The sequence below is a fragment of the Astyanax mexicanus genome, chromosome 24 (assembly GCF_023375975.1).
Source record: "Astyanax mexicanus isolate ESR-SI-001 chromosome 24, AstMex3_surface, whole genome shotgun sequence".
In the NCBI taxonomy this organism is placed as follows: Eukaryota; Metazoa; Chordata; class Actinopteri; order Characiformes; family Acestrorhamphidae; genus Astyanax; species Astyanax mexicanus.
In genome coordinates, this window is record NC_064431.1 from 15,590,989 (window position 1) to 15,601,103 (window position 10,115).

The window sequence follows — 10,115 nt, forward strand, 5'->3', positions numbered from 1 at the left end:
CTTTTTAAAAAGCCTTTCAATGTCTGTGGGGATTTAGCTGGAAACCAGTGAACATCAAGTGTAGTTATACAGTTAAAATTTCTACATTGCGAAGCAGCTGAATTAGTGTAATTAGTTCTGAAGGGGAATAACTGCACAATGTGTTTGGACACAATATGTCTGAGCTTTGGGTTAACTAACTATTATTATTATTGTTATTATTATTATTATTATTATTTGTAGGGCTATCACATTATATTGTTCATTTTTATCAATTTACTACAGAACAAATAGAACATAAAAAAATCACGTTTGTTAAAAACACAAAATATAGCGATTTAATTAACTCAGTAAACAGTTAGCATCACCAAGTGGTCATTAGTCATTATGGCTAGTCCACCATTTTGGGCTTCATAATAAGAACCCAGGGCAGATAATATATAAAAATGAAAGAGGTATACAAAAATTAATGGCTGTATTGACTTAAATAATAAAGAATTACCATCTATTTAAACATTTTTTCTGCGTCTGCATCTCCCTTGCTGCTGCAAACCTGACTGACGTAAATGTAACAGGCTGAAAAAAAGGTTGTTGTTTTCAGTTAGAATAATAGGCACCCATAACCTTTTTTTTTATCTTATTTTAGGATTACATTTAGTCTGTTTTAAAAAGTAGTATGATTATCATTATATTATTATTTGTTTGTATTTACAGTCCTTCAAAATATTCTGTTCTCAAGCTTTTAGCTGTCTGGGCTAGTTTGTGGTTTTCGTTTCACCCAATAGAGGGCCCCCTAGCCTGCAGTGGCAAGGAAACTAACTACACCCTGTGTAGCTTAGTAGGCACAAAATAAACCTTATGTCTCAGGCTGACAACACATTAACCTGCGTGTTGGGTTCTTTCTTGTCATTGTAGAGAGAGGGAGAGCGAGAGAGAAAAGAGAGAAGAAGAACACCAAAGAACCAATTACAGGCATCATACAGCTATGTAATTTTGTGCACGGCCCAGGTACCCCTAGGCCTTGAGGCCGGCAGAATAAAACACACAAGAACCGACAAGGGACACTGAAACAATGGGACTATATATATACACACGAAGTAACAGAAGGCACCTGGGTGCAGGTAACGAGGGGTGGAGCTAATAAATGGACACAGGTGAGAGCATTGAAGGCAGGGGCAGAGACAAGCAGAACACAGAAGGCCATGTGCTAAGGAGAGCATGGAGGAGAAAGGTAAAAAACAAAACAACATACTCTAACAGTTATTCTTACTAATATTTTTATTTATTTCCTTATTCATCTTTTTAATTTACAGAAATTACAATTATACATGAGATTTGTTCTTTGAGAACCTTTAAAAACATTTTTTATTTTTTATTTTGCATTATGCTAAATTCAAATGAGGTTCTTACCTCAAACATTAATCATCTTTTCATGCGTTTACTATTTTTGCAGGATTATTCAAATAAAATAAAATAAAATTATTCACATTTTACTCTCTACAGCAAACTTTCTCCCTTCTTGAAATCTTTCTGTCCAGTGTCTCGCCCTATTCCGACAGACTGCCCACTATAGGCCGCCAGTCTTCCTCCCTCCTGCCCGCCACTCCCTTCTTTCTCATTATGGAGCTGATGGTAATGCATGCCTGCTTTTACAGCCGGCTCTAAACCCTGCGCTGAAGGCTGCAGCAGGATTAATAGCCCGCGGCTCCTCTACACTTTTAATTAGAAATGGAGAGGGGTGGGAAGACTCCGGCTCATTCCCTCTCTTTTATCTCTCCATCCCTTTCTCTCCTCTTTCCCCTCGTCCTTCCCCACTGACCTGGTAAACACCTCCGTTATTGCTCTCTCAGCAGAACCGTGGTAAATCACCCGTTCTTCTGTAAATTACCTGTTCTTCATTATTTTCATTCCTTTTAGAGTCCAAGACCCTGCTTAAATTCTCCAGCTGCATGGGACTCCATCAGAATCATAAACAATGATCACATTAAAACATTATAATGGCTTTCAGAACCAGTGGAGAACCTCAACTATCAGAACTAGTTCTAAACCTCAGTGTTGAATTGTGATTGTTCATCAAAACTACTAGAAAAGCAATGAGTAAATGTGTCTGGCAGATATCAAAAGCAAAAGAGTTTGTTGGCCATCAGTCATTCAGTCATCAGATTCTGGTTAAGCTACAGTACAGAACCATAACTATCAGAGCCAGTAAAGAACCTTGACTTTTGATCACTATCAGTGGTGAACTGCAGTGGTAAACTGTGTCGAACTGTGTAAAGAATCTTCACTTTTAGAACCATAGGAGAACCTTGACTATCAAAACCAGTGGTATTAAACCACAGTACTGAACCACGGCTATCAGTGGAGAGCCATGGTAATCAGTAGTTACCAGTAAAAAAAAATAAACATTTAGAAGCAGAGTCTGGCAGAATAAGTGGTAAATCTTGACTTTTTGACTTGGTGGTGAGGTGAGACTGTGGAAATCTAAGCCACAGTGGTGAACATTGACTATCAGTTAAAAACAGTAGTAAACTGTGACTATCAGAACCAGTGATAAACTGCATTACTGAACTTTTAAGCAGCTGCAGAGAACCTTGATGGTAAAGCATGAGTATCAGTACAAGTGGAAATCATGGTACACCATGACTACCAGTACAAGTGGAAATCATGGTAAACCATGACTATCAGTACAAGTGGAAATCATGGTACACCATGACTACCAGTACAAGTGGAAATCATGGTACACCATGACTACCAGTACAAGTGGAAATCATGGTACACCATGACTACCAGTACAAGTGGAAATCATGGTAAACCATGACTACCTTGACATTTAAAATCCTTGGTAAACTTTGACTATTATTTTGGAGTGATGCCCGATCACCTTTGATCTTCATTACAGGCACTTTGACGGACCAACGTCTATCAACGCACTATCAACATTCCACCCTTACTGCAAAATCTGCAGGAACTGCGTCAAAATATTTGAGCTACATGGGATGGATTATTACAGGACACCATTAGGAACCTCTACAACTCCATGCTGAGATGTCTGGCATGTTGTTTTACACATGTGTTAGACACTACGTCTGTATGTGTATAGATTATTAAACACTGCCTATATTTCTTAAGTTCACATAATTCTTTTATGGCAAGCAAACAAGAGTTTTGAATCAACATGTTTTGTTCTTTTTTTTAATTCAGGAAAAAATAATCTGTTTCATTTTAAGGCGAAAACCGTGTAGAGCTGCTTTGTCTCCCTGCACCTTAGTTCTGCACCTCTTTTGCATCTCAAGTATGTAACCCCCCACCACCAGCCAGAACATCTAATTCCAGGCAGCTGAAAGCAGATCAAATATAAATGAAGATGGAGACGCATAAAACAGGCGAATAAAATATACGGCCCTGCCTCTTTACGCCCCGGCCGCAACCTCGTCCCCACGCCAGCGCGTCTCGCCCGGGTCAGATATACGAGGTCATTAAAAGCCCGCTTGTAAAACAGTGTATAATGTATGGACCTTGTTTTAATCCTTGCGCCATTTTATTGATCTCTGTTAAGCGAATGTTAATTATGGCAATCATTTAATTAGCAGAGGCCGAGGCTTTACGGCGTTCTTTCTCTCCACTCATTACTAAAAACGGTTCTCCTGACAAAGCCATCCATCACCCATCACTCTAAAACTAGAACCAAGCCGTGTAGAACAGGTATGATGGTCCTTGGCCAGCTCAGGGTGGGTCTCGGTGGGTAGATGGTTAATTTTGGATTAATTATCTAATTTTTGTTTTTTTTTGCTGTTGATGTGTAAAAATGGGGAAAAAAAGGGGAAAACTGGCTATATGAAAAAGTAATTCTGATTTCTACTAGATAATCCTGAAAGATAATGTCTTGCCATCATTTTGCGACCTTGTGAAGCTCAGGTTTACTTGGGTTCTGCAGCAGGACAATTATCCAAAGCACACCAGCAAGTCTACCGCTAAACTGCAAAAAAAACAAAATTAAGGTTTTGAGTGGCCTGGTCAAAGTCTGAATGTAAACAGACCATTTATGCTCAAAAACCCTCTGTTATGGCTGTGCCTGTTTTTTCCTGTGCTTTCTTTGTTTTCTCTTTCTCTGTCTCTGTACCTCCATGTCCCTAGGTGGTGCTGTTCTAGATGCTGTCTCCAGCCCTTCCTGGAAGTGAATAAAAAAGGCGGGAAATCCACCATCCCGAGGACTTTTTGACTGGCTGTTTGAGAGAGAGAGAGAACTAGAGCTGTGTGTTTTAGTGTGTGTGCTGGTTTGGAGCTATATCTGTGTGCTTTTCTGTGTGCTTTTCTGTGTGTTGCTAGTTTAGTGCTCTTTGTTGGCCTGTGTGTGAGGCCTAACTTTGTGTTCACTGTGTTTGTGCCAGAAGGGGGTAAGTGCCATTTGTGTTGTACATATATTTTCTCCTGTTTATGGTTGGTTAGGGAGTTAGGGTTAGTTTCTGTATTTTCTTTGCTTTTCATTTGGTTAGATTAGTTAGAATTGTGGGTAGAGTTAGAGTGGGGTTTGTTTATTATTTTGGCCTTGCTTACCCCTGGAGAGATGGCTTATTTGTTTGTAAATAATTGTAAATACACTTTTGATATTTGAAACGTTTTTGGAGCCTTGTCTTGTGTGTTTCTTTTTGTTAATTCTTCTTTTTACACTCCTCATTTCCCCACTATAACATTTCTGGCCTATATCCCTAGACCAGTCGTAACACCCTCGAATATGTGTGAATAAAAAAGAAATACAGAAAAAAATCCTTATGTACTATTATGTACTATAATGCTACTTTACGTTATTACTCTGGCTGAGCTCTTTGTCAGCTTCTAATTGTGTTGGTTGTTAATATGTTTTGTTCATATATGTACAGATGGGTGTAGCCTTTTATAACTTTTAATATTTTGATTTAGAAAAATATCTCTAAAATATATAGAAATATAAAACACTAAAATAAAGTGTTTTTTTTTAGTAAAAGATCGAATATTAAGAAGTCTTAAATCACCATTACAGCACTGGCTGTAGCCTACCAAACACATTTTTGAAAACAGTATGAAAATATATTTGAAAATATTATTAATAAATATTATTAAACATGTTTTGACAGAATTTTTTCATTTTTGGAGAAATTAAATTACATGTTATACTATTCTTTTACAAAGTAGGTTTCTATGCAAAATATCTGTAATGATTTCAGCCAAATTAAGTGTTTTTTTATAATTAATAATAATTTATTTATTTATTTAATAATTAATAAAATTAAGTATTAATTAAGTACATATTAGATCGTATCTCACAAAAAGTGAATAAATAAAATTAAAACATCACACAATTCAATGAGAAATTTCTTTATAAAATAAATTCGAGAACAATGCTTTCAAAAACAAACAAAGTACAGTAAAAAAGGTACATTGAGACATGTTATGAAAATATTCAGGCAATTAATACAAATGGTATCTTTGTTTAAACACTTTTCATCTTTAATCATGCCGGTTCTAGTGAATCACTAGGTTTGTGCAAGGCACTGAAAAGAGTTGTACAAAGGCACACAGCTGATAGAAAAAGAGGAAAACTATTAAACTAAGAAAATTAAATGAAGTCATACTGCGAGAGTGTTTTTCTTTGCAATAGAAAATAAACAAATTAGGGATTTTATGTTTTTACATCAAAAACAAAAACATAGTAAAAACACACAATTAGGCTTTTTTAGGTTTTTGAAAATCCCTGAATTTGCAGATATGTCAGAACATAGTTAAATTGAAAAATGAGAAAAATTGTTACTATGAAAAAAAAGCATAACACATAACTAGCCTGATACATTTATAACTAGCAGTTCTTTTTTTTACCTTTTTTAAAATGACCTACAACATTTTTGAAGCATTTTTTAACACATACAAAAAGACGCTGACAAAAGCAAGAACATCAATTAAAAACAAACGGTATAAAAACAGAAACAAACAAATGGAAATATAAGTTTAAGTAAAAATGTACACAAATTCCAAGCCACCAGTTGGAGATTCTTCATGAGAGATAAAGTAATAAAGTATACATCTATATAACAGTATAATAATAATGGTGAAAATGCATGCACAACGGGTAAACATAAAAAATTAATGCTACATAAAAAGCAAACAAACAAACAAACAAACAAAACAAAACAAAAGCAGACTAAACACACATTTTCTTTTTCTTTTTTTTCCAAATAAAAAAAAATCTCTCTCACGATCTTTATGAACACATTATAAACACATTATTATCCCGTGGCCAAAAGATAACTGCTACATTTTTTTTTTTTACGAATATAGTTCTATATAACTGACGGGTCAAAATACATCATGGATTCGCCATGTAATGCTTTTCCTTTTCATCCAAGCACCTGAATATAAAAAATGCAGTATTCCCAGAGGTATGGCTGTGCATCCTAATATCTATTTATTTATTTATTTATTTAATTTCGGAGGAACGTGTGTGTGTGTGTGTGTTCACATGCACACATTGAGAAATGGCTTTGGTTGTTTTATGGTTTTTGGTTAAATCGTAAGGCAGCAGGCTAGATTAGCTTTGGTGGGGTTAGCACTGTGCTAATGCTGCAGGCCATAATTACCCTGTCACAACTCCGGATATCAGTGCACATACAATAAACTGATGAGACATTATGGGCCCTGCAGCGTTATCCAGCATTAAAGATAAAATATGACAATACAAACAATATCGGATGGCAAAGCTTTATAATAATACAGATTTTTTTTGTATTGAAAAAAATAATGCACTATAAGATACTTTACTATGTTGGGGTGTAGTATCCTACTGTAGTGGACAATAATTAATATTTCTGAATATTTGTCCTCAAAATTAATGGGAAGATGATTTAAATCCTGATTCACAAATGATTCACTCACAAATGCAGAAAGTTTGTACTTCTTTGAACTTCTGAAAATTTTAAACCAAAAAATCTAAATTTGTCCATTTTAAGCTATTTATTAGGTTACTTAGAGTTACTACATGATATCAAAAGTCTAGTTCACAATTGCTATGCTATGCTAAGCTAAAGCTAAGAGTTGGACTGTCATAAGAGCTTATCAAAAGTGTTTTGAGCTGATTTTAATTAACATTTAACTCTCTGCTCGCACTATGTGAGGTAAATAAACACATGAAGGACATTTAAAATGTTGTACATTCAAGTACTCAATTAATTATTCAAATTACAACAAATACAAAATTGTTAGCTTGTTATTAACTCAAATTAGGAGCTGCAAAAATATCTAAATAATAGTTGTGTATGTTAATAAAATACTATACAAGACATTGCAACTTTTCAGAAGAGCTGAAAAACTTTTTTTTATGTATCTGTACTTTCTTTAATATTATTTGTAATTAATAACAATGAATGCATTTGTGAGCACAGTCTGTATAGATCAACTACAGGCGGTTTGCAACATAAGAAAACTTTTTTTAAAAGTGTTAAAGTCTCACTGATTCTGGATTGTAAGTTAACCATAAAGTAAAATATGGTGAGACACGAGGAAATGAGGATATAGTGAACACACATGTTAAGTATGCTCAAAAAAGCAATTACACAATTACACAAGTGTGCAAGTACACAAGTTTTGTAGCATATCAGACCTTATGGCTTTGTTCCAATACGGATGCGAGCTACATTCTCTGTTGCATCGTCACAGATAAAAGGTGTATGTTTGTATATTGCCACTGTAGAGGTATGAAGCGTTCATAAAGCTTAAGATTATGATTATGGCTCATGATAACCGGCAGATCATCTTTGGCAGTGATGTCACACTGGACTGGGAATGATCCAGTAAGGCAATCTTTGTTTTTTTTTTTTGTATTTTACATCATAAGTGCAACATAAAATAATGTATAGCACCAGGCTGTTACTGTGTTTGTTGGCATTAAAAAGGAAACTTGGATGAAAAGTGTTTAAGTTAGATTAATATTATTTAATCTTACATTTAGCACATAACTGCTACACATATAATCGTATAATCTTTTAATCTGTAGGCAGAGTAAGTGCAATACACAAACAATACACAGTAACAGTGTGATGAAACTACCTCCACCATGTTTGGAAGCAGTTCTTTATCCTGGCTAGCTCTCACTGTGGGTTGTAGAAGAAACTACCTCCAACATTTTTGGAAGCTGTACTTTATTCCATCTAGCTTTCAGTGTGAGTTGTACATGAAACTACCTCCACCAGGTTTGGAAGAAACTGCACTTTATCCAAGCTAGCTCTCATTGTGAGCTGTAGGTAGAGCTACCTGCACCATGTTTGAAAGCTGTAATTTATCCTGGCTAGCTCTCACTCTGAGCTGTAGGTGGAGCTACCTGCACCATGTTTGGAATCTGTACTTTTGCCTGGCTAGCCTCACATTAGTTTGTGCCCCATTTTTCGTTACAATTTTCAATAAGCTCCAGCATCAGTGCACAACTGAACCAATGCTAAGTCCAGTTTAGCGTAGATTAGCAGCAGCTTTGTTGTGATACGATTTGGTCCTTGAATAGAATTTTCCTGAGTGAAATGTAGAGTCTTGAGGCATTTTGTCTCCGCTTTTGAAGAATATTTGTGCAGCTTTCTTTGGATATTGTTGCTGTTTGTGATAAGCTTAAGAGCTCAGTATGTGTAACTATGCAGTTGGAAGTGTAAACAGAATGTTCTTATTACTTTTTGAGGCAATGCATCAGAAATTGAGGGTTTTCATTAGGTGTGCATTTGATGGCTTTAATACTGTAATTATATATTTATGGTTCCATCACTGAGGGTGCAGTCCACAGTTATAGTCTATATTCAATAGTAGTAGGAGTAATAAACTAATAAAGACTGCTGGTTATATAATGTGGCTACATACTTGTTCCATGAAATTTAAGATGGACCTAATCGGTAAAGTTTTAAATCATTTTATTTACATCTATTCATGCGCAAAGTTAAGCACTATGTAAATAAAGCTTTCTGATTTAGTTTTCTCTCTAGTAAATTATGACAAACTATCTTTTCCCCCTACTACTATAAAAAAAGATGTGGTACAGCTTGAAAAAAGTCAATCTGTTTATGTTGATTTTTTTTGCGTTAAAAACTCTAAACAACAATGTAAATATATATATATATACAGTTGTGGTCAAAAGTTTACATACACTTGTAAAAAAACATAATGTTATGGCTGTCTTGAGTTTTCAATAAGTTCTACAACTCTTATTTTTCTGTGATAGAGTGATCGGAACACATACATGTTTGTCACAAAAAACAGTCATAAAATTTGGTTCTTTCATAAATTTATTATGGGTCTGCTGAAAATGTCACCAAATCTGCTGGGTCAAAAATATACATACAGCAACATTAGTATTTGGTTACATGTCCCTTGGCCATTTTCACGGCAACTAGGCGCTTTTGGTAGCCATCCACAAGCTCCTGGCAAGCTTCAGGTCGAATGTTTGACCACTCTTCTTGACAGAATTGGTGCAGTTCAGCTAAATGTGATGGTTTTCTTGCATGAACCTGTTTCTTTAGCACTGTCCACATGTTCTCAATGGGGTTTAAGTCAGGACTTTGGGAAGGCCATTCTAAAACCTTAATTCTAGCCTGGTTTAGCCATTCCTTTACCACTTTTGATGTGTGTTTTGGGTCATTGTCTTGTTGGAACACCCAACTGCGCCCAAGACCCAACCTTCGGGCTGATGGTTTTAAGTTTTCCTGCAGAATTTGGAGGTAATCCTCCTTCTTCATTATCCCATTTACTTTCTGCAAAGAACCAGTTCCACTGGCAGCAAAACATCCCCAGAGCATAATACTACCACCACCATGCTTGACAGTAGGCATGGTGTTCCTGGGATTAAAGGCCTCACCTTTTCTCCTCCAAACATATTGCTGGGTGTTGTGGCCAAACAGCTCAATTTTTGTTTCGTCTGACCAGAGAACTCTCCTCCAGAAGGTTTTATCTTTGTCCATGTGATCAGCAGCAAACTTCAGCCGAGTCTTAAGGTGCCTTTTCTGGAGCAAGGGCTTCTTTCTTGCACGGCAGCCTCTCAGTCCATGGCGATGTAAAACACGCTTGACTGTGGAGACTGACACCTGTGTTCCATCAGCTTCCAAATCCTTGCAGACCTGCTTCTTGGTGATTCTTGG